Source organism: Mobula birostris, chromosome 5 (genome assembly GCF_030028105.1).
Source record: "Mobula birostris isolate sMobBir1 chromosome 5, sMobBir1.hap1, whole genome shotgun sequence".
NCBI lineage: Eukaryota > Metazoa > Chordata > Chondrichthyes > Myliobatiformes > Myliobatidae > Mobula > Mobula birostris.
Window position 1 is genome coordinate 150061340 of NC_092374.1, and position 26809 is coordinate 150088148.

The window sequence follows — 26809 nt, forward strand, 5'->3', positions numbered from 1 at the left end:
CTGACAAACAACCAATGTGTAAATGAAGAGCAACTGTACAAAAAAAAATAATAGTCAGAACTTGAGTTGCAAAGAATCTGTGAAAATGAGTCTGTAGGTCATAGAGTCATTGCAGAATAGTGGTGGTTGAAGTTATCCACACCTTTTCAGAAGCATAATATTTGTAGGATAATAGCTGTCTTGATGGCAATAGTGAGAAGTAAGCATGACCTGAACAGTGGGTGGGGCGGGGGCTTTTAATATAGATTATGCTTTCATGTGAACGCAATGTCATGTAGATTTATTCAGTGGTGGTAAGTCTTTGTCTGTGATGGACTGGGCTGTATCAACCACTTTTCTGATCTCGGGCATTGATGTTTCTAGATTATGAAGTCACGTATCAACCACTTTTCTGATCTCGGGCATTGATGTTTCTAGATTATGAAGTCACGTATTCCCCTTTTATTGTCATTCAGTAATGTATGCATTAAGGAGTGATACATTATTTCCTCCGGTGTGATATCACAAAACACAGGACAAAACCAAGACTGAAAAAACTGACAAAACCACATAATTATACATATAGTTACGAACAGTGTAACAATACCATAACTTGATGAAGAAAGTCCATGAGCACAGTAAAGTTCAAAGTTTCTCAAGTGTCCCACATCTCATGCCGACGGGAGAAGGAAGAAAAACTCTCCCAGCCATGCCGACCACAATCCGACTCTGAGTCATCTGAAAACTTCGAGCTCTGATCAGCTCTCCGACACCAAGTACTAAGCGCCATCTCTGCCGAATGATTCGACCTCCTTCTCGGTTGCCAAAAGCAGGCAAGGCCGGGGATTTTGAAGCCTACCCTCTGAAAGATTCCCGACCACATAGTAACGACAGCAGCAGACGGGCGTTTCAGAAATTTCTCCAGATGTTCCTCTGTGCTTTCACGTTCATTCTCCATCAAATCAGAATTGTCCATGGCCCCTATTTAACAGACACAATATCATTTTTCACCGGAGAGCTGCGCACGCACGGCGCACTGCCATCTTCTCCTCCCGCCGAAGGGTTCATTAGGCAAAACAGTTAGAATACTCTCCACTGTGTAGCTTTGTCAAAGATTTTGGTGTCATGCTGAATCTACACAAACTTCAAATAAAGTAGAGATGCTTTTGTGCCTTCTTTGTGATGACAGTTATGTGTAGGTCCCAGGACAGATCCTGCACTGGCTCCAACTCAGCTATCAATTACATTATAAGAGCTGATAGAAACACTTCCTTTTACAAAGGAGTCAATAAACCTTGGGAGATTGCAGTGAAGTAGTGGTGTGGTCACCTAAGATTACTCTTTTGGAGGATTTCCTGACACCCTTTTGCAGCTCTTCTTCAGATATTGTTGGAGTATTGAGACTCTTTACATGCTGCTCTGAAGGGAATTATCAAATACTCCTGCTTAGGACTGCGAAAACTGAAATTTACAATCACAGTCATGGATACTTCAATAAGCAACAATGCTTTAAGATGTTTAAAAAATCTACTGACCTTCAAGATCAGTGGACTCTGGACTGCAGAACACCCAGGTCATGATTGCAGTTTAGTGTGAGCAAGTGAGCAATGCATTAGACTACAGGTAAAACTATAATATAGTCATAGTCATACTTTATTGATTCCTGGGAGAAATTGGTTTTCGTTACAGTTGCTCCTTAAATAATAAATAGTAATAGAACCAGTGGAAAGCGGCTAGAGCGTGAGTGGGCCAGTGAAGGAGTGGAACTTTGAGGCTTTGACTCGAGAGATTCTGGCAGTTTTGGCAGTTGGTCTGTGTAATCAAGTCAATCAAGATTGGAATAGATCAGCAGTAAGCCATTAATTAGACAATCAGGATTTGAATAGCTCAGACTCAGCAGAAAGCAGCTGATTGGGCAGTCGAAGTCAGGTGACCAAACATTTTGAAAAGCTCAAACAGATAAATAGAGGGATAGCTCAAGCGAAGTGGCCAGAGCGTGAGTGGGCCACTGAAGGAGTGGAGCTTTGAGACTTTGACTCGAGAGGCTTCGACGAGAAGAGGCGGTTGACAAGCTAGCTCGCAGTTAGTTTTTACAATGTCTCCTGAGACGGTGAAGTGCCTCTCATGTGAGATGTGGCAGTCTTGGGGGAACGCCCCTCTCCCGCAGAGTCACATCTGCCAGAAGTGCATACAGCTGGACGATCTGGAAGACCGTGTAAGGAATCTGGAGCAGCAGCTGGATGACCTTTGACTCATAAGGGAGAATAAGGCAGTCATAGATGAGAGCTACAGGGAGGTAGTCACACCTAGGCTGTCGGAAGCAGGTTGTTGGGTGACAGTCAGAGGGGGGAAAGCGAAGGTGAGCAGACAGGTAGTGCAGAGCACCCCTGTAGCCATTCCCCTGAACAATAAGTTTACTGTCCTAGATACTGTTGGTGGGGACGACCAACCAGTTGTGAGCCACGATGGCAGGGCCTCCGGCACTGAGTCTGACCCTGTGGTGCAGAAGGGTGGGACGGAGAAGAGGAGAGCTGTCGTCATTGGAGACTCTATAGTCAGGGGAGCAGACAGGAGATTTTGTGGACGTGAGAAGGACACCTGCATGGTTTGTTGCCTCTCGAGTGCCAGGGTCCGGGGTGTCTCTGACCGGGTGCACGACATCCTGGTACGAGAGGGAAAGCAACCAGAAGTCCCACATGTTGGGACCAACGACATAGGCGGGAAGAGGGATGAGGTCCTGAAGTGTGAGTTTTGGGAATTAGGCAGAAGGTTGAAGAACAGGACCTCAAGGATGACGTTCTCAGGATTGCTGCCAGTGTTACGTGACAGAGATGGTAAGAATTGGACGAGATGGCAGTTGAATGCGTGGCTGAGGAGTTGGTGCAGGGAGCAGGATTTTAGATTTTTAGATCGCTGGAATCTCTTCTGGGGAAGGTGGGACCTGTACAGATTGGGTGGGTTGCACCTGAACTCGAGGGGGAGCAATATCCTTGCAGGTAGGTTTGCTAGCATGGTTCGGGAGGGTTTAAACTAATTTGTGAGGGGGATGGGACCCAAAGCGATAGAGCAGTGAAAGAAGTGCATGGAGTAAAGCCAGATCTAACATACAGAGAGGCTTTGAGGAAAGAGAAGCAGAATAAACGGTGTAAAGACAGTAAGGCAGAAGGGCTGAAGTGTGTGTACCTCAATGCAAGAAGCATCAGGAACAAAGGTGATGAACTGAGAGCTTGGATACATACATGGAATTATGATGTAGTGGCCATTCCAGAGACTTGGCTGGCATCAGGGCAGGAATGGATTCTCAATATTCCTGGAATTCAGTTCTTTAAAAGGGATAGAGAGGGCGGAAAAAGGGGAGGAGGGGTGGCATTACTGGTCAGGGATACTATTACAGCTACAGAAAGGGTGGGTAATGTAGCAGGATCTTCTTTTGAGTCAATATGGGTGGAAGTCAGGAACAGGAAGGGAGCAGTTACTCTATTGGGGGTATTCTATAGGCCTCCTGGTAGCAGCAGAGAAACAGAGGAGCAGATTGGGAGGCAGATTTTGGAAAGGTGCAAAAATAACAGGGTTGTTATCATGGGTGACTTTAACTTCCCTAATATTGATTGGCACCTGATTAGTTCCAAGGGTTTAGATGGGGCAGAGTTTGTTATGTGTGTCCAGGATGGATCCATGTCACAGTATGTGGACAGGCCGACCAGGGGGAAATGTCATACTAGATCTAGTACTGGGTAACGAACCGGATCAGGTCACGGATCTCTCAGTGAGTGAGCATCTGGGGGACAGTGACCACTGCTCCCTGGCCTTTATAATTATCATGGAAAAGGATAGAATCAAAGAGGACAGGGAAATATTTAATTGGGGAAAGGCTAATTATGAGGCTATAAGGCTAGAACTTGCGCGTGTGAATTGGGATGATGTTCATGCAGGGAAATGTACTATGGACATGTGGTCGATATTTAGAGATCTCTTGCAGGATGTTGGGGATAAATTTGTCTCGGTGAGGAAGATAAAGAATGGTAGGGTGAAGGAACCATGGGTGACAAGTGAGGTGGAAAATCTAGTCAGGAGGAAGAAGGCAGCATACATGAGGTTTAGGAAGCAAGGATCAGATGGGTCTATTGAGGAATATAGGGAAGCAAGAAAGGAGCTTAAAAAGAGGCTGAGAAGAGCTAGAAGGGGGCATGAGAAGGCCTTGGCAAGTAGGATAAAGGAAAACCCCAAGGCATTCTTCAATTATGTGAAGAAAAAAAAAGGATGACAGGAATGAAGGTAGGACCAATTAGAGATAAAGGTGGGAAGATGTGCCTGGAGGCTGTGGAAGTGAGTGAAGTCCTCAATGAATACTTCTCTTCAGTATTCACCAATGAGAGGGAACTTGATGATGGTGAGGACAGTGTGAGCGAGGTTGATGTTCTGGAGCATGCTGCTATTAAGAGAGAGGAGGTGTTGGAGTTGTTAAAATACATTAGGACAGATAAGTCCCCGGGGCCTGACGGAATATGCCCCAGGCTGCTCCACGAGGCGAGAGAAGAGATTACTGAGCCTCTGGCTAGGATCTTTATGTCCTCGTTGTCCACGGGAATGGTACCGGAGGATTGGAGGGAGGCGAATGTTGTTCCCTTGTTCAAAAAAGGTAGTAGGGATAGTCCGGGTAATTATAGACCAGTGAGCCTTATGTCTGTGGTGGAATAGTTGTTGGAAAAGATTCTTAGAGATAGGATCTATAGGCATTTAGAGAATCATGGTCTGATCAGGGACAGTCAGCATGGCTTTGTGAAGGGCAGATCGTGTCTAACAAGCCTGATAGAGTTCTTTGAGGAGGTGACCAGGCATATAGATGAGGGTAGTGCAGTGGATGTGATCTATATGGATTTTAGTAAGGCATTTGACAAGGTTCCACACAGTAGGCTTATTCAGAAAGTCAGAAGGCATGGGATCCAGGGAAGTTTGAGCAGGTGGATTCAGAATTGGCTTGCCTGCAGAAGGCTGAGGGTGGTGATGAAGGGAGTACATTCAGATTGGAGGATTGTGACTAGTGGTGTCCCACAAGGATCTGTTCTGGAACCTCTACTTTTCGTGATTTTTATTAACGACCTGGATGTTGGGGTAGAAGGGTGGGTTGGCAAGTTTGCAGACAACACAAAGGTTGATGGTGTTGTAGATAGTGTAGAGGACTGTTAAAGATTGCAGAGAGACATTGATAGGATGCAGAAGTGGGCTGAGAAGTGGCAGATGGAGTTCAACCTGGAGAAGTGTGAGGTGGTACACTTTGGAAGGACAAACTCCAAGGCAGAGTACAAAGTAAATGGCAGGATACTTGGTAGTGTGGAGGAGCAGAGGCATCTCGGGGTACATCTCCACAGATCCCTGAAAGTTGCCTCACAGGTGGATAGGGTAGTTAAGAAAGCTTATGGGGTGTTAGCTTTCATAAGTCGAGGGATAGAGTTTAAGAGTCATGATGTAATGATGCAGCTGTATAAAACTCTGGTTAGGCCACACTTGGAGTATTGTGTCCAGTTCTGGTCACCTCACTATGTGGAAGCATTGGAAAGGGTACAGAGGAGATTTACCAGGATGCTGCCTGGTTTAGAAAGTATGCATTTTGATCAGAGATTAAGGGAGCTAGAGCTTTACTTTTTGGAGAGAAGGAGGATGAGAGGAGACATGATAGAGGTGTACAAGGTAATAAGAGGAATAGATAGAGTGGATAGCCAGCGCCTCTTCCCCAGGGCACCACTGCTCAATACAAGAGGACATGGCTTTAAGGTAAGGGGTGGGAAGTTCAAGGGGGATATTAGAGGAAGGTTTTTTTACTCAAAGTGGTTGGTGCGTGAAATGCACTGCCTGAGTCAATGGTGGAGGCAGATACACTAGTGAAGTTTAAGAGACTACTAGACAGGTATATGGAGGAATCTAAGGTGGGGACTTATATGGGAGGCAGGGTTTGAGGGTCAGCACAACATTGTGGGCTGAAGGGCCGGTACTGTACTGTACTATTCGATATAACCATGAATAGTTAAATAGTAATATGTAAATTATGCCAGTAAATTACGAAATAAGTTCAGGACCGGCCTATTGGCTCAGGATTTCTGACCCTTCAAGGGAGGAGTTGTAAAGTTTGATGGCCACAGGCAGGAATGACTTCCTATGATGCTCTGTGCTGCATCTCGGTGGAATGAGTCTCTGGCTGAATGTACTCCTGTGCCCACCCAGTACATTATGTAGTGGATGAGAAACATTGACCAAGATAGCATGCAATTTAGACAGCATCCTCTTTTCAGACACCACCGAGAGAGAGTCCAGTTCCATCCCCACAATATCACTGGCCTCACGAATGAGTTTGTTGATTCTGATGGTGTCTGCTACCCTCAGCCTGCTGCCCCAACACATAACAGCAAACATGATAGCACTGGCCACCACAGACTCGTAGAACATCCTCAGCATTGTCTGGCAGATGTTAAAGGACCTCAGTCCCCTCAGGAAATAGAGACGGCTCTGGACCTTCTTGTAGACAGCCTCAGTGTTCTTTGACCAGTCCAGTTTATTGTCAATTCGTATCCCCAGGTATTTGTAATCCTCCACCATGTCCACACTGACCCCCTGGATGGAAACAGGAGTCACCCGTATCTTAGCTCTCCTCAGGTCTACCACCAGCTCCATAGGGCCCTGAGGTCCCTACTTCCTATAATCCTCCTGGCTAATTAACTGTACAATTTCTGGAAAGTAAAATAGAAGACCTTAGAGAAGATTGCAGTACCAGATGGACATCAGGAACTGCTGCATTCTTTGCTTTACAGAGATGTGGCTCATCCACAGCACACTGGACACAGCACTGCAGCCTGAGGACTTCACCTTCCACTGAATGGACTGGAAACAGGTGTCAGGTAAAGGCAGAGGCAGCAATATTTGCTTCATAATTAACTCCTGGTGGTGCACTGACATGACAGTTCTGTCTTAATCCTGCTTGTCTGACCTGGAAATTATAACGGTCAAGTATCATCCATTTTATCATCCACTGTTACACCACCATCAAGAATGCTTACCATGCCATCCCATGCACACAGTTTGGCAAGTCCAATCAATTCTCTGTACTTCTAATCCCACAGTCAAAGACTCAGGACTGCAGCAGGAGTGATGAGGACCATGAAGGTGTGGTCAAGGGAGGTGGAGGAGTAGCTTGAATCAATGGACTGGACAATATTCAGTGATTCATCTTTGGATCTGAATAAATATAGCACCGTTGTTACTGACTTCAGGGTATCTGTGGATGATTGTGTGCCTTTAAGAACATACCGGGCGTACTCAAAAAAGAAACCATGGATGAAATGTGATATTTGCAGTCTGCTGACAACCATATCTGTGGCATTCAAGACTGGTAATCCAGAACTACAAGAAGTCCATGTACAACTTATGAAAGGCTATCTTAAGAATGCAGAAGCAATTTCACGTGAAGTTTGAGATGGAATTGGATGTGCATCAGCTCTAGCCAGGTTTGTGGGCCATTAGTTCCTACAAGGTGAAACCTAGCATCATAACTGGCTATGAAGCTTCACTCTGAGATGAGGTCAATGCATTTTAAGCACCTGACAAGCACTGTAAACCTGTGCCAACCAACAGGCTGGAATGTGTAATGACATCTTAAATCCAACACTGCTGTAGCTGAAGGCTCCCACTTGATTCAAAAGAGCATCAGTCGTACCAGTGCCCAAAAAGGGGAGGATGAGCTGCCTCAACCATTATCACACAATTGCATTCATATCAACTGTGATAATGTTGAACGAAAAATGGCTATAATTAATTTCTACCTAAGCAAGGACCTAGACTGGCTGCAATTTACCTACAACCACAATAGATCTACAGGGGATGAAATCTCACTGGTTCTCCACTCTCCTGGACAGCAGGATTACCTACGTTAAGTGAATGTTTAGTAATCACTGCTCACCGTTCAACATCATCCTAATCAATAAGCTACAAATCCTGGGTCTCTGTACCTCCTTCTGCTAGACAGGGTGGACTGAGTATCTTAGAATCTGATGATCTGCTGGGATTTTCATGTACAACAGCCTCTAGAGTGTACAGAGCATGGAGCAGAAAACAAAAAAAACACAACCAGTGCGTGGCAGTTCCAAGGGCAAAAATGCTTTGTTAATGAGAGAGGTAGGAGGAGAATGGCCAGACTGGTTCAAGCTGACAGGAAGGTGACAGTAGCTCAAATAACCATGTGTTACAACAATGGTGTGCAGGAGAGCATCTCTGAATGCATAACACATTGAACCCTGAAGTGGATTCTTATTCAGAAACTTGGAACCGAAGATATAGTGTTTCTTTGATCAATGTTGCATGACAATCACCATTTAATCCTTTTTGTATTTTGCTCAAGATCTAGATTAATGTGTCCAATTATTTTTTTCCATCAAATAAAGTAAATTCAATTATTATTCCTTCAAGGCATCAGTGATTGTATCTTACATTCTTTTTCATTCAAATGAGAAATATTGTATCCATAAAAATGTTGTATGACCAGGATATTATAGTCCAGTGGTCACTGTCAAGTAATTGTGTAAGGGGATTCAACAAGCCAAGAAGCAGTTCCCTGTAAGTGTAATCAGCTGCGAATGAATAGCTGAATCTGCTATTTGCAGCTACCGGGGATTGAATGTCAGATTGCCTTTGTTGGCATCTGTTTATTGAATACTCAGAGCTAATGATCAAGCAGCAGCACAAGAGTAGATCGTTTCTGAAGTTCTGGCCAGCCATTTTAATGACTTCTCAATTACATCTTTCATTTGGAACGGCCATATACAGGTAAAGAAAATGCAGCTGGTTCAATCAATTGTGTGTTAATTATTAAAAGTAAAATTAACAGAAGGAGATTGTGTCAATTACAATCCTTCCTGCTGTGTTATTATTGGTTTTTATGATACTTTACTGCTCCATTGGTGAATGTTCATAATGATTGTAGCAGAGTAAAAAGCATTGAATCCACTTCACCTTTCTCCTTTTCTATATGAATGCATCTTCTGTGCTACTGTTCACACTTTTTGTCCCCTAGATGATGCTATTTCTCTCTTTGACTCTCCATCCCTTATTATGTAATAGTAATTTTTTGTTCCCGTCCCTTCAGTTTCTTGTCTTTATTTGCGATTTTGTTCTTTCCTATTTTCAGGCAGGAAGTAACTAGATCGTGGAAAATGGTTCAAAAGTAGCACTCCCCATTGACAGGTGCAAGATGCTAACCATTGATAGGATCCAGTCAAGTATATGGGCAAATCTTAGGTGCTGGATTAGGAATAAAGATCTGGCAACATTATAATTCATGGAGAGAAGAGGAGAGAAGAAAAAATTGGAGGTTAAAGATAAAGGTAATCCCAATTTTGTCTTCTCTCCTCTTCTGTCCATGAATATAAAGATGCTGTAAGAACTTATTTTATGTCTGTAAACACAAGAGACTGCAAATGCTGGAATCTGGAGCAACCAACAATCTACTGGAGGAACTCAGTGGGTCTGGCAGCATCTCTGGAGTGCCGTGCACTATTTTTGGTCAAAATCTTTAACTGGAGTCCAAATGAAGCATCTTAACCTGAAATATCACTTTACTGATGCTGCCTGACCCACTGAGTTCCTCAAGCATCTTGTTTATTGCTTCACTTTATTTACTGCACAGGTCTTCCAGATTGTGTCAGGCCAAAAGACAATTAGTGAAGTAAATGCACAGAGATACATGTAACATTGCATACAAACTGCAAGTAGAATTATGCTGTTTTCCCCTCATGGTGTAGAGTATTCACCTTTCTTATGGCCTAAATACTGTCTGTTTGATATATCTAAGCATTTAAGAGGGTCACAGTTTAACCAATATTATTCAACAAAAATTTGTTAAGGAAAAGTCATATCTGACTAATGCAACTGAATTTCTTGATGATGTAGCAGGGGATATTGAGGAGGGAAGCACATCTGATCTTAGTATGAAATCCAGCTACGCATTTGACAAAATCTGACATGATGGTTGATTGAGAAAGGAAAATGCTAGGAAACAGAGAAAAAGTGGCATGTTGGGTCAAATGGGCTTTGTAGAAGAAAAGAAAAGTTAATTGTCAACAGGAGATTTAGTAACTAATTCATCATATAAGGTAGGATTCTGTTGGGTTCTTTAGCATACAAACATGATTTGGACTTGTACATAGAGACTATAATTCAAAGATTCAAGATTCAAAGTCCAGTTATTATCAAAGAACGTGTGAAGTATAGAACACTCAGATTCATCTTCCCCACAGACAGTCACAAAGCAAAGAAAGAAAACCATGGAACCCGTACAAAGAAAAACAACAAGCCACCAATGTGCTAAAAAAAAAAAAGAACAAATCATGCAAACCGCAAAAGAAGAGCAAAATACACAGATTATAAAACATCAAACCAATCTGGGCATATTCAATTCAGTTGAATCTAGTGCTCTGTCATTCATTAACTTCAGACCGCAGAGCTAGTCCATCCTGATCAAAATTGTCCAAAATAGCCACAAGGAAGAGCAATCAGAAATCAGAAACACATCACAATGTGAATCTATTTGTGGTATCAAAAGGGACACTTTGATGATGGAGAAAGAAGTACTGGGAAGAAGGAAGTTATTAAACAATGGATTCAATAGGCATGGACCTTCAAATGAAAACCTATTTCAAAAAGAATATGGTAATGAGTTAGGGAAAGATGAAAGCAAAAGTATATATGATAAACAATTAATCTTCGAGTGCATGTCTACAAATTTCCCTAGGTAGAAATACAGGCAAATAAGGTGGTTAAGGCAAAAATGCAAAGACATGGAGATCATGACAGAATGTAATTTTGACCCCCAACCAGAAAACCCTGCACAAGTCTTTTCACCCCACCACAACATGCATTGGAAAGCACTAACAATGCTTCAGAGTTGCATAAAATTGGATAATTATACTTATGATGAGTCTCTCTCTAGATGGGGGTGTTTTTTGTCTAAGTCGATGAAGAAGTCTAAACTTATGAAAGGGTGGAGAAGTAGAAGTTACCTTTTTCCATTAGTGGAAGTCAGTAGTAAGGATATATGGATTAAAGTTAATTGATACAGGAAGGAAATGATTAGGAATTATTCTATTCATAAAATATGGAACTCACTACATGAAGGTGACAGGTATCCTCACCACATTTTTATAAATGTCAGACAAGCCTATCATGGCAGTAGACCATGATTGGAGTGAGATTAACTCAAAGTTAGTTTTCAATCAGCAATGATCTGATGGCCTATGGGAGCTTGTTGTGCATAAATGTGTAACTATACTTTTATATCATTTAATAATTAACTCAAAACAATTAATCAAAATCAAAATTCAGAAAGATCAAGTATGGGCTGAATCATGGCAAAGGGGTCCAGGACCCTGAACAATGTTTGGACAATTTAAGTGCAGGGTCAGATTGTAAAGGTCAGGATGTGGGGACCAGAGGCAAGGGATGGGCTGGTTCTGCTCACCACACGGTGATGTTTACTCGGCTCTGAGCTGAAATGAGGTTGGGCCTGCTCTGACTTCAGTTATAACTGGCTTCGTGTCTGTAGACTGACTCAGCGCTGAATGCTATTTGCTTACTTTTATTGTTTGCACGATTTGTTTTCTTCTTGTCTCTGCGCATTAGGTGTTTGATGGTCTTCTTTTCTTTATGGGTTTTTTTGAGTATCTTTGTTTTGTGGCTGTCCATAAGGAGAAGAATCTCAAGATTGTATAATGTTATACATACTTTGATAATAAATGTATTTCATACTTTGAACTTCAAGCTTTTGTACTTTAACTCACTCAATTGCTAAAACTTCCCTAGTTAGTCTCCATGTTTATTAACCCCCCCCCCCATTTCATCAATCATCTAACAGAAAATACTAGTCTGGTGCAAAATGCTGCAGGTGTTGTCAATTTGAAATAAAGTCCAAACATGCTTGAAATTTTCATTGAGCTGCATAGGATCAAGCAGAGTTAATGTTTCAGGCTGATAAATAATCATCAGTTAACTCTCTTTTTCTACTGACATGTCAATCCCGTCTTGCTGTATGTTATAGTTTTTACGACCTATCGTGAAGTGTTGACTGTTCAACAACTAATTCCCAAAGCAGCCTTCAAACCCTCTATAAAAACCTTCATATTGTTCTTCCCCCTCCCCCAATCCTTTACACTAAATCTTAAAGATATTCGCCTTTCTTTTAGGTATGTTACGCGCAGTAGCCTTTGTATTTATTTGCTCTGATTTATTTTTTCATAATTTTAAATATCTCCTTAAATCTATTTTAATGAAAATTGATTTTATTTCGATATCTTCCTTTATATTTCTCCACATCCTAGTTAACCTGCACTGTGAAGAACTATTGGCTCACCTCTTTTCATTGTATGAATGCATCAGACATGCATTCTACACCTCAGTTTCTGCATTCAAAACTATTGCAACAGAATTACTTGCTTCATTAGCTATTCTGTAATATCTTTAATCAATCTGGGGGGTCACCCAGTTCTTTCTTTCTTTTTGTTACATCATCAATTCTTTCTTTTCCATGTTCCATGTAAAATTATTAACATTTTTTATTATCTAAATTTACAATTTATTTCTCTCTTTCTACTAAGCTCCTTGAGTTTGATCCATCAGTTCCTGTTACGTCATCTACTTTTGGTTTGGTAAATCTTCCATTGCCATTTTTTTATGCATTATAATTACTGCTTTAGCTTTAAACCAATTCTCTGTATATCCTATCCTCTCATCTTCTGCTTTGTTTCCACTGAAGATAATTAAGGTTAGGTATTCCTGCACATCGTCATTTTCCTTGCAGTAACCCGCTGCCCTCTCTCCTCAGAAGAATATTTAACATTTCCTACATTTTTTACCTCTTTTTTAATTGTTTTAACCTAAAGGTTAAAGTATTCAATTATGTTCTTATTTCTCTCTGGCAATATTGATCCGCTGCAATTAAAACATACATTAAACAACTTCCTATTTTTTTTTGGCATGCATATTCTGCAACTTGAAAATCTTCAGGAAAAAAAGTGTCTGTTTCCCATGTTTAGATTTTTTTCTTGATTTAACATCAGCTATTTTAAGATTTCCTTAATGTAGCATTAACTTGACAGGGAGCAAAAGAGAGAGAAAGAGAGATGAGATAGAGATATAGGAAAGGATAATGAGAGAGAGAATGCTATAAGAGCTTCCTACCTTTTCCAATCTCTCTACATGGTATTACCTTTGTAAAATGCATCTGATATCTCTTTTGGGTCCTAAACTGCCTTCTAAAATGTAATCTCCTAAACTGTTACACAAATTTCCAAATGATGATGAGGCAATGATTAAAATATTCAAATAGCTTTATTTACTTTGGCTCTTGATGCCCTTTTTTCATAAAACCAAGTGTTGCCTCAATGTTAGCGCCTTTGCCTGAACACATAAATATTTTTTGGATTGTCATCCCTAAATTCTTCTCAAACGGATGACTTTTCAACTAAAAGAGAAATATTACAAATGCTGGAAAATTGAACCAAAACAAAAATGGTAGAACTATCAAGCTCGTCGAAAAGAACAAATGGGGTTGAATGTTTCAAGTCAATGATCAGTTCTGATGAAAGGATATCAGCAAGATAGCAGCTCTTTGTCATTTGGTCTTTCTTTCTCCACAGATGCTCTCTGGCCACCTGGTCATTTCCAACATTTCCACTTTTGTTTGCAGTTTAGATCATACTGCCTTTCCATATTATTTCCCTCATTTTTAATTATCTATCCTTGATATGTCAATCCATTTCAGCAGTGTGCGTTTACCATCTTAAAGTGTCCTATCATTCCACTCATTTACAAATAGGTTATTATACTTTCTATAATGTTTTAGATGTGTAGTTTTCCTTTCTGTTCCATGTTAAGATGATTTTTAAATGACAACAGTATGCATGGTCTTTCTAACAATTAAAAGGGAGAACTACTGTATACTTCTCACCAGGCAGACAGCTCCTCATTACGATTCCCTCCCCCTATCACTTACCATATTCCATTAATTCCTCATTCTCCTGTTTTTCAATATCTGTCATGAGGTATTTCATCATATCCCTTTAATATTTATCAATAAACAGCACCAGTGACCTTACCTTCATCAACTTAATTAGGTCAGTCAGATGTAATTTTTCCATAATAAATCTGAACAAGCCAGCCCTTATTTACAAATTGAAACTATTTCTGTCCTTGATCGAAGGTCTCCAACTGGACTGGATAATTAATTTATGTTTACATACTTATCGTTTTGTTTCTATTAATTCTCTCTTTTTATTAAACAAAATCTTTAGTTCACCCTCGTCAGCTAGAGCACTAACTTCATCTTCTTTTATGAGGGTGTCTATTAAGAACTTCAGTCACATCTTCTGCAGAAGAAAGTTTATCCTGTCCCTACTAACACTGCTACTGCTACGTTAATTGTAATATTTAAAATTAATCCAAAATTCTTTAATATGTTAACCATGCATTCTTTCTCATACACTTCTTTGCCTTTGCACCTGTCTCCAAGTTTTCTCTGTGTATTGTATATTTTGCATAATTGCCCTGTCTATCTGAATTTTGTCATCATCCTTTTTTTAAAATTCTGCTTAAATCTCTATTTCTTTTGTTATCAGAGAGCTCTAGCTTTGGTTTGCATAATTTTTTCTCCTTATGGGGATAAGTTTAGTTTGTTTGTGAACTATCTTTGCCTCGACGGCCTGGCTCATTTACTCTCTTTTTTTTTGTAATTCTTTCTTGTGTTTTCACAGTCCCTCTCAAATCACTGAAATTGAATCTCTTCTAATTATGTATGCCAGAAAGAAACGTAGAAAAAAAGGGGAAAGAGAAACAAAAACTGAAAGAGAGGAGAGAGAAATAATGAGATCCATTCCAATATTCCAACACCATCTGAAACACTTCTCCATGTTGCAAAATCAGTTTCTTAAACTTATTTTAACACAATATAGTCCTGTGTTTCTCTCTGCTGCATTGCTGTTGTGCTCTTGACTAAAACAGTGTTCAGTATTCATAACCAGTCTGATGTCAACTGATGGGGAACATCATCTGAAAAAGAAAGCATGAGGAATGAGGAAGACATTCAGCTATATTTGCACTGAGCTTTCAAGCAGCACACAATTTCTGTCTCATATACCGGCGTGCAGTTTTGAACTGTGTCTTTTGTAAGCCTGGAATGCTGCAGGTTGCTGTGGTGAAATCTCTCTGCTCAGGTAAATCCCTCTGAGACACATGACCAATTTCTGGATTGACAGAGTTTGTTCAGAACTAGGATCTGTGTTTTTCCCCCTAGGAAATGGTGTGCAACACCCTCTTTTCCTTCTCTCCTTCTCATTCCTTTCCTTTAAGCAAGACAGATAAGAAGAAAATGACAAAACTTCCCTTACTGTAAAAAAGAAATCAAGCTCTTGCTAAGTTCTGCAGTCAATGTTTAGATCATAGAGTGACAGAGTGCCTTGGAGAAAGATATGGTTCAATGATTCGTGAACTGTGGCTTATGAATTAATGAGCTAGACTGTAATACTTTTGAAATGCTCTTCTTACCGTCCTACTGATTGTTAGATTGTAAAAGTTGGTGAAATGAAACCCACATTTTCAAATTTAGTCACAGGTCATTAAAATAACTGCCCATGCACGATCTGCTTTTTGACAATCTTAGCTGGAAATAGGCTACATTGTTTCTTTCTGAACTGGTAAATGACATTTGTAGTTCATTACGATCGAAGCTACTAGTCAATCTATTTAGGGACCGAATCAAATAAATTTGCTACTTTAGCACAGTTTGTATGCTAACTAGAGGAGATGTTGCTGAATGGCTAAAGGTTATATGTACTTCTAGTGTAAAAAATCATTGTTCAGCATTTTTAGAAGTATTAATAACAATTACTGGATGCAAGTACATACCATATTAATATCAATAATTTATAAATTACATGCTAATGACAGCAATTATGAAATAGAAGATTTAATTCGCTAGATTAGCATCTTATCCTAACAACTGTCAGCTCCTGTTTGGATCTCATATTCATGCAGAAAATAGTAAGCATCTCCTTAAGAATAGTGCATTTCTTAGTACATTTCCTAGAAGTCCTGATAAGAATCTACTAGATGTAATTTTTAATTCGAAAACTTTTTGTAATGGATCTGTATCTAATATTTATAATATGATGTTGGGAATGAGAAGTGTTCCTTTAGATAAAATTAAAAATCTTTGGGAACAAGATTTACAGACTTCAATTTCTGAGGAAACTTGGAATCAAATTTTTTAATTGGTTAACACTTCATCGTTATGTGCCCGCCACTCTCTCCTACAATTTAAAGTGGTCAATAGGGCCCATATGACCAAGGACAAGTTGTCTCATTTTTATTTAGATATATCTCTGTATTGTGATAAATGTAATAATGGAGAAGTTTCACTCATTCATATGTTTTGGACGGGCCCGAGTCTTGGAAAATATTGGAAAGAAGTATTTCAAACTTTCTCGGTACTTTTCAAAGTAAACTTTAAGCCTAATCTTTTGATCGCTTTATTTAGTATTGCTGGAGGAAAGGATATTATTTTGGAGTCATCTGCCTGGCACATTTTGGCTTTTATTTTTCTTATGGCATGAAGGACACTCTTGCTTAAATGGAAAGATGCGGCCCCTCCTATTCACGCTCAATGGTTACATGATGTAATGTCATGTTTAAACTTAGAGAAGATTCGATGTTCAATCTGTGAATCTAGCCAAGACTTTCAAACATTGTGGAGACCTTTTTTGAATTATTTTCAAAACCTTTGATTTGCTGTTAAAGCACAGATGATGACTAATGATTTTTTTTCTCTTTTTTTCTTTACTAATCAGCTTCGGTCTTGGTAGTGGGTTAGATTTTTTTTATATAATAAAATTACTATATTTCAGTGTTGCAAATTAATTAATCCGTATGAATATAGGGTAAGGAGTCTCCATATGCGATTTAGTACAATGTATTGATATATATTTTTTTCTTGCACTCTGTATTTTTATATGTAAAATTAATAATAAAAATATTGGAAAGAAAGAATAGTGTGAACCATCTGAATCAATACATATACTACTTTGGAATGCCAGAATCTTATCCATTCAAGATACAAAATTCAAATTATTTCTGATTGACGTTAATATTTCAGCTTGGAATTGTAAATCCGGAACCAAGAAGACTATTAACCCAGGGAAGCTTTTAATTCCTGTCTCAGCTGAATCAGCCTCACATGCTTATCTTGCAGATTAGAGTACAAAATAAGAAAATAGAAGCAGAGTGGGTTACTCACTTCTTCCTATCAGCCCTGTCATTCAATATGATCATGGCTAATCCGACTAGCCTCCTCTCTGTGCTAGTTTCCCATAACCATCTATTCAATGACCTCCCAGAAAATTGTCAACTTCCTCTATGGATCCTCTCGATCAACTCACCATCATATCCTCTGAGGTAGAGACTTTAAGCTTTTCACTCTCTCTGCTGAAAGCCTTACTTTTGAGCATCAGTTTGAAATGGCCACACCTCTTTGTAAATGACATTAAGATTGGAGGCGTTGTGAGTAGTGTAGAGGGTTGTCATATGCTATAACAGGACATTGGATTAGCTGCAGGCTGGGCTGACAAGTGGAAGACGTTGTTCAATTTGGAAAAGTGTGAATTGATTCACATTGGAAGGTCAAATTTGAAAGTCGAATGCAGGATTAATGGTAGAATTCTTAGTGGTGTGAAGGTCCACATCCATAAATCCCTCCCAGTTGCTGTGCAAGATGATAGGGTTGTTAAGCAGGCATGTGGTGCATTGGCCATCATTAACCAGGAGATTGAGCTGAAGAGCTGTGAGGTAATGTTGCAGCTCTATAAGACTCTGGTTAGATCATGCTTGTCTCATTATATGAATGATGTGGAAGCTTTGAAGAGGATGTGGAGGAGATTTACCTGGATGCTAACTGATTGGAGAACATGTCTTATGAGGATACATTGAGCAAGCTAGGGAGATTAGCTTTGGAGTGAAGGAAGATAAGAGGCAACTTCATAGAAGTGTACAAGATAATCAATCAAGTAGATAACCAAAGACATTTTCACAAAGCAGAAATGGCTAATACAAGGAGCATAATTTTAAGTTGATTGGAAGAAAGTATGGGTGGAGGAAGTCAGACGTAAGCTTTTTCACAGGGATTTGGTGGACGTGTGGAATGCGCTGCCAGTGGTGATGGTAGAGGCTGACTCACTGGAGACATTAAGGAAACTCTTAGATAGTCACATGGCTGATAGAAAAGGAGGGAAGGGCTAGATCGATCTTAGAGTAGGTTAAAAAGTTGGCACATGCATGATTTAATTTTATAATTAGCTCCCCTTGTACAAGTTTCTCCACCTGGTGAAGCACTTTGACATGTGGTGGGACTGCACTTGAAATGTTGTGTGTAGTTTTGTTGCCCTGTTATGGCAAAGATGTCATTAAACTGGAAAGAGAATAGAAAAAATGCTGCCAGGATTAAAGGGCCTGATTATTATAGAGACCATTTGGACAAACTAGAAGTTTCATCCTTAGAATGTATGAGATTGAGGGATATCCTTGTAGAAGTGTATAGAGGCATGAAGAATATAGCCAGGGGAATGCTCACAGTCTTCCCCCCCCCCCCCACCCATGTACTCATCATTTGGATGAGTACATGGATAAGAAATGAACCTGAATATGGAATGAACTGCCAGAACTAGTGATGAAGGCATTTAAAATACATTTGGATGAGTACGTGGATAAGAATAGTTCAGAGGAGTATGGAGCAAATGAGGGTAATCTGGACTAGCTTGGTGGGCACCACGGTTGGCATGGGTGTGTTGGGTCAAAGGACTTATTTCAATGCTGTAAGATTCAATGACTCTATCTACCCTGCCATACCCCTTATATGTTTTATAAGATCACCCTTCTGTCTCATCAACTCCAAAGACTGCAGATCTATGCCAAGTAATTTGTTACCTTGCGGGAGCAGTACAGTGCAATACATTAAAAAAAACTACTTATTATGGTAAGAAATCTATATACTGTATGAGAAAAGCATATATACTGTAAAAGAAAAGCATAAATAAGTAACGCAGAAAAGAGAGCGAAAGATAGTGGGGGTGTGTTCATGGGTTCATTGTCTGCTCAGAAATCTGATGGCAGAGTGGAAGAAACTGTTCCCACAACATTGAGTAAGTGTGTGTCTTCAGGCTCCTGTACTTCGTCCCTGATGGTAATAATGAGAAGAGGGCATGTCCTGGATGTTGAGGGTCCTTCATGATGGACCCCATCTTCTTGGGGCACCATCTTTTTAACAATTACTTAACGAAGGAGCCAGCTGAATCTACAATGCCCCATAGCTTTCATTGATTCTGTGCATCGGGGTCTCTATTTCGGATGGTGATGCAACCAGTCAGAGAGCTCTCTTTAGGACAAATGTAGATATTTGCTAGAGTCTTTGGCTAGGATCCTTATGACGGATGCTAGCTTCTTCCCCTCTGCCATCAGATTTCTGAATGAACAATCTGTGCACTATCTCAATTTTTTTGGCTTTCTTTTTGCACAACATATTTTATTTATTTTTATGCATATTTCTTATCATAGTTTATAGTTTTTTATTATGTATTACAATATACTGTTGCCACAAAACAACAAATTTCACAATACTTGCCAGTGATATTAACCCCAATTTTGATTCTGATTCACATGGCTTCAATAATTTGTGATTGGATTGGAGTCAGCACAAGGGAGGCAAAGAGGAAAAATAGACCGACTGGCATCTAGTTTTCCCAGGTATCCTTAGTGAACCCTGACCTCTTGCCATGTTCAGCTAAATGCTACATGAAAGGATAAAAAGCAGTTTATACAAGTCCGTACAATCATATATCAATGTATCAAATGTAAAAGATCAGCAAAATTAACTCAGTACAATGATAACAAGTTCATGTCTACTGTCATCTGACTGTACATATTTTCAACCAAATGCAACAATATTGCTCTGGACCACAGTGCACCCATTATACATATGTCATACACAGCACATAAAACTAAATATTATCACAGGTTGACTGTGTGCTTAAGAAAGCATAAGGTGCATTGGCCTTCATCAACCATGGGATTGAGTTCAAAAGCCGAGAGGTAATATTACAGTTGTATAGGACCCTGATCAGACCCCACTTGGAGTGCTGTGCTTAGTTCTGGTCATCTCACTACAGGAAGGATGTGGAAACTATAGAAAGGGTGCAGAGGAGACTTACAAGGATGCTGCCTGGATTGGGGAGCATGCCTTATGAGAATAGGTTGAGTGAACATGGCCTTTTCTCCTTGGATCGATGAAGGATGAGAGGTGACCTGATAGAGGTGTATAAGATGATGAGAGACATTGATTTGGTGAATAGTCAGAGGCTTTATCCCAGGGCTGAAATGGCTAACATGAGAGGGCACAGTTTTAAGGTACTTGGACATAGGTACAGAGGGGATGTCAGTTGTAAGTTTTTTATGCAGAGAGTGGTGAGTGGTCCAGGGTCTTTTAAGAGGCTCCTGAATAGGTACAGGGAGCTTAGAAAAATAGAAGGCTATGGGTAACCCTAGGTAATTTCTAAAGTAAGTACATGTTCAGGCTAGCATTGTGGGCCAAAGGTCCTGTACTGTGCTGTAGGTTTTCTATGTTTCTCTGTTGTTCTTGCTTGTTTATTCTGAAATATTATTTCCAGGTGGTTACTTCAGGTGGATAGGATTGTCCTATCTGTAATAACGGCTTGGTTGTAATATAATTTTTAGGACCCTAAATCTAAAACTGGTTCAGGCATGTATCTATAGCAAAGTATGCTGTCTTTTATGAGTTAGTATTTTAAAACATGATTTTGGGGAAGGATGTTTGCCACTTGTTTGTGCCTGCATAAGTAATCAAATTTGAGTTAAACTGCAAACAACAGGAATTCTGCAGATGCTGGAAATTCAAGCAACGCACGTCAAAGTTGCTGGTGAACGCAGCAGGCCAGACAGCATCTCTAGGAAGAGGTACAGTCGGTGTTTCAGGCCGAGACCCTTCGTCAGGGCTAGTCTTGGCCTGAAACGTCGACTGTACCTCTTCCTAGAGATGCTGCCTGGCCTGCTACGTTCACCAACAACTTTGATGTGTGTTGCTTGAGTTAAACTGCTGCAGGGTTTTTTAGTGTTTTTCTATTTTTGGTTTCTATTGAAATTTTCATCATTTATCATCTAGAATTTGTCATTCTTTTATTATATATTTTAGATTTTTTTTGCATTAACTGCCTGGTCCTGCTTTGCCATAAGGAACCCTTCTGTTTCTGGGAAGAGATCTCCAACTCTGAGCCAGGTGTTCAATGCTTCCTTGTTGATATATAGTCTGCTCAGATGGTGGGGATGTCTACCATGGAGGTTTATGTCCTTCCATTGGTTGACTTTTTTCCTCTAGTGATAATTTCTTCATTTCTCTGGGTTGTGCTTTCATTTAAGTTTAGTGGTATGTAAATACAGAGCTAAAGTCAACGAACGACATCCTGGCAACACACATAAAAGTTGCTGGTGAATGCAGCAGGCCAGGCAGCATCTCTAGGAAGAGGTAAAGTCGACGTTTCGGGTCGAGACCCTTCGTCAGGACTAACTGAAAGAAGAACACACTGAGTGTGGCTTCATCCTTACAGTGGAGGAGGCCGTGGATAGACATATCAGAATATGTGGATAGATATTCCCATTCTGGTATGTCTATCCATGGCCTCCTCTACTGTAAAGATGAAGCCACACTCAGGTTGGAGGAACAACACCTTATATTCCGTCTGGGTAGCCTCCAACCTGATGGCATGAACATTGACTTCTCAAACTTCCGCTAATGCCCCAACACTCCCTCGTACCCCATCCGTTATTCATTTATATACACATATTCTTTTTCTCTCTCTGTCCCTCTCACTATACCCCTTGCCCATCCTCTGGGCTCCCCCCCCCTTCTTTCTCCCTGGGCCTCCTGTCCCATGATCCTCTCATATCCCCTTTGCCAATCACCTGTCCAGCTCTTGGCTCCATCCCTCCCCCTCCTGTCTTCTCCTATCATTTTGAATCTCCCCCTCCCCCTCCCACTTTCAAATCTCTTACTAACTTTTCCTTCAGTTAGTCCTGATGAAGGGTCTCGGCCCGAAACGTCGACTGTACCTCTTCCTAGAGACGCTGCCTGGCCTGTTGCGTTCACCAGCAAATTTTATGTCTGTTGCTTGAATTTCCAGCACCTGCAGATATCTTCGTGTTTGCGGAACAACATCCTGGCGTCGTTTTCTAGGTGAGACAGTACAGAGTGAAGGACTGAGAATATGGCATTATCAGTGGGCTTGTCTGAGCAATAGGCGACGGGAAAGGGTGCAATGTATTATCCATTACCAGCCATTCAAAGCTTTTTATGATTGTTGGGGATGGTGCCACTGCAGCAGTAGTTGTTAATCAAAGTACAGCTTCCCTCCTCGACCTGCTAAGCATTGTAGTGTCCAATTAAGATTATGTTCCTGAATGACAGGGCTATCTACTGGTTAATGATCTGGCGAGAATTTGCCTAGAAGCAAATACCATACTGCTGGAAGATTGAATCTGAGTGCATTATGAAAAAAAGAAACAAAATAATCCTCAGAAAGACAGCTGGCATCTTGAAAGGTTGGTTAATCATTGAAAGGTTTCACCATTGAATTATACACAATTCCCATCCCTTTATCCAAATTGCTGATAATTATATTACAACAAAGATGCAGCTAAATGATTAGACTTGACTGTTCATTTTTCTGATTGACACTGGGGCTTTCCTCTATTGTTCTCTCTTCCTTAAATCTCCTGCAAGCTTCACATCCACCATAGTAGGACACAATCACTGCTTTACATCTGGACCTCAGGTAATCTCCATTAAAGCACAATGCTTGATCATTTACCTGTGTTATTCCTGAATTGTTGTAATGTATCTAAGTTTTGTTTGATTTTTGGTTCAAAATTCCCACTTATTTGCAAAATGCCCATCATTGCCTTTCAATCCAGGCAAAAGTTTGATTGCACCATGAATAATAAATGGAGAACACGCCTTTTCCTTACTGGATGTTTCCACAAATACCCCAGATCATATCTTGAAGGGATAATGCATCACATTAGTTATCATTATAACAAAAACATGTCAAGCTAATTTATTTGATGAAAGAGATGTGAAACTGTAGGAAAACACCCTACAAAGGATATGTGCAATGTATTTTTATGGTACATAATCTTGAACTGAAGTTTATACATGTCAATAAAAAAGTTTCAAAATTAAGTCCTGTTTTAAAATTAATCTGCAGAAGGATGCATGAGCAGATTTTTAAGAAGGATTTGCTCACCATAACTTCAATAAAACACTAGCAGAAACCTCAGTGGAATGGTTTTGTTATTTCTTACATGGTCCCTCATCAAATTTTCCTTATACTAAAGGTACTTCTGGGAGATTCAGATATCAGCTCTGCAAAAGTCAGGAATTCTTTCTTTCTTTCTCTCTCTCTCTCTCTCTCTCTCTCTCTCTCTCTCTCTCTCTCTCTCTCATCTCCCTCTCCCTCTCTCTCTCCCCTCTCACTCTCCCTCTCTTTGTCTCTCTAAGATTATGATTATCCTATAATGATTACAAAACACAATTCAAAAATCAATAATAGATTACTAATCATTTCTCTTTTACACATGATTGCACACACAGACATACACAGATATACAGTTTAAAATATCAACTTAATTTGAATATAAAAGAAATGACTATTTCTTAATATTACCTCAATCAATGTTAAATAACAAGTGAAGATATTTTCTGTCAGCCAATTTTCTTTATTGAAAATTCTGAGGAAGCTAACTATATTAAACATCTTCAGATATAAAATTGAATTCAGCCACAATGTCACAACACTGAGCAAACACGTAAGGTTTAAAGGCTAAAACTTTAGAGTAAATGGGATGCACAAAAAAATAAAGTGAAGGTATCAAAAGACACAATATTAGTTATTGACATGTATTATATATGTTTATACAAAGAATAACAGTTATTTGAATCCTTACTTAAATTATTAACATGTTTAAATTATTGCAGACATTTTGGTGTAATGAAGTCCATGTGTAACTGCAGAAAACAAGGTTTAATCAATCTGACAGTTTACTTCAGAAGAAAATCCAGTATAAATATGTACATCTGAACTTATATATCAAGACAGTCAATACAAACTGTGACAAAAAAATTACACCAAGGAAATGGATTGAAATGTCAGTAAACAATTGGAAATATTTGAGTTGTAATAATATAGAAAGCATTGTAGAACTATCTGTTAGTGTTCTATTAAAATTGAAATTCTTATGAAAGTTACTTTGAATTAACTGGAATTTACATGTACTGCCTTATTACAGAATAGTTTTCTTTTTGCAAATATTAGCTGCGTGATACTATGCCTTAAGTTATTACTGAATGATACAATTATGATATAAAATTTGTTGCACATATGTAGGATAACGGCAGAAACAGAATTATTTTCTTTTGATCTTGTTCTAGATTGCTATGGGCTGCTGTTGGAGGGGAAGATTGCAAACTGTGCTCCCTTGCATCATCAGTAAGTAATAACTGTAACCATAGCAACTCATGTCTGGTAACTGCCATTGTGCTTTCTATAGCATCAATACCTAAAGCAAAGCAAATGTTGGTGCTACATCACAGTGACAGTTGAACGTTAAAATGCTTTCATATTATTGTTTGTAGATATCTTGCCAGTCACGTGAAAATACAATTGTGAACACTATGTGTGCTTTACTGTCGGACAATTAAAGATTACCTCTTCTGAAAGCAAACTATTAGATGAGAACAGTTTTTAATTCAGTTTTTCATATTATCTAATGAATCTTTAACTTAATTAATTTGTGTGATGTTGGCATCACTGACAAATGAGACACTTATTTCCCATCCCAAATTGCTCATAAGTGGCCTGCTGGGATATATTTGGACATCAATGACATTTTTATAGAAAGATCATACAACATATATAGAATCATGAAATTGTCCAGCAAGGAAACAGGATAATCAGTCTAACTCATCCACTCTTTCTAAGGGCATTCTTCTAAACTAATCCTACTGCCCAGCACTTGATCCTTCACAAGTAAAGAATTTAGGTGCTCATCTAAACATTTTTAAATTCTATCAGTGACCTAGCTTCAACCATTCTCTCACGTAGCACTTACCGTTCCCTCAGTGAAGATGATCCCCCTTTCATTCTCAGGAATCGCAACCCTAAACCTTTCTTTCAGTTTCAATTACCGTTGATATAGTGAAATATTCCCTTGAAGTTAACTCATCTATACCCCATGTAATTTTACATTCCTCTTTCATGTCCCCTCATCACCTCCTCCGTCCCAGTGAGAACAGAAGTAGTTTCTCAGTCTTTCTTAATAACTGAACTGCTCCTTTCCAGACAACATCCTGGTGAACTTCCTCTGCAGCCTCTTCAGGACTATTACATTTCCCTGAACACGTTGACCAGATCTGCACACAGTATTCCAGCTGAGGACTGGCCGAGGTTTCATAATTTAGAGCATAATCCCTGCTGCTGTTTTCAGTGCTCAGAGTGACAGAGGCCTGCCCCTCAGGTAGATCATTTTGCTTTCAGTCCATGGTCATGCGGTTGGTGACTCAAGAAAAGCTTTTACAGACAGCTGGCCAGACCAATTGAATGAGAATCCCCTCCCCCATATATGGTGGTAGGTAACAGGGTGAGTCTGTGCTTCAGAGTCCAAAGTGGAAGCTGAATTGTTAAGGGAGCATCAACATGTTGAATGACCTTTACAGGGATAGTGGAACTATGTTCAGCCAACACCCAAACCTCTCCAACATCATTGTAACCTCGAGTCCTTTAAGTCGGCAGGTATCTTGTCTTTGTTGTTTTCACCGGAGATCATGTCTCTGTGCAAGCAGAACAGTATTCTACCATGAGAAAAACACATGTGAATATTGGTGATATGTCTCTGTTCCTGCAGAAAAGAGGTAAATTCATGTGTGCCATATCGCTATTTCTATGAGGAACTATCCACTTCTGCATGAGATCCTTTTGCTTGTCATAGTGCAGGCTCCCTGCTCACATGCAGTATCCTTTTGTTTGAGAGAGCAGTAATCTGATTGAGGTGTGCATCCTTGTGTCGCCTTCCTGTCAGCTTGAATTAGTCTGGCCATTTTCCTCCGACTTCTCTCAATACAAGGCATTTTTATCCACAGTACTGCCACTCACTGGATGTTATTTGTTTTCACACCATTTTCTGTAAACTCTAGGGACTGCTGTGCATAAAAGTCCAAGGATATCGGCAGTTTTGATATACACAAACCACCCTGTCTGGCACCAACAATCATTCCGCAGTCGAAGGCACTTAGATCATATTTCTTCCCCATTATGGTATTTGGTCTGGACAACAACTGAACGTCTTGACCATGATTGTGCGTTTTTCAGCATTGAGTCACGTGATTGGTTGATTAGATATTTGCATTAATAAGCAGATATACATCTGTACCTAATAAAGTGGCCACTGAGTGTGTATAGGGTTGATGGTTTTTGTGATTTACATCTGTTTTTCCAAGAGTCTGTGTACTTAAAAGAGAAGTCTTTTCTCTGGTATGATGATCACCTTTTCCTACTTTTCATGTGAATTCTTAAAAGTGTTTGGCTGGAGGACACTCTTTTAGGTGTGAAAATGACAAGTCTCCAGACTTTTCTCAACCATACAAGCCCCACCCACCCCCCCACCCCACCACCTCATCCAGAGTGTAGGA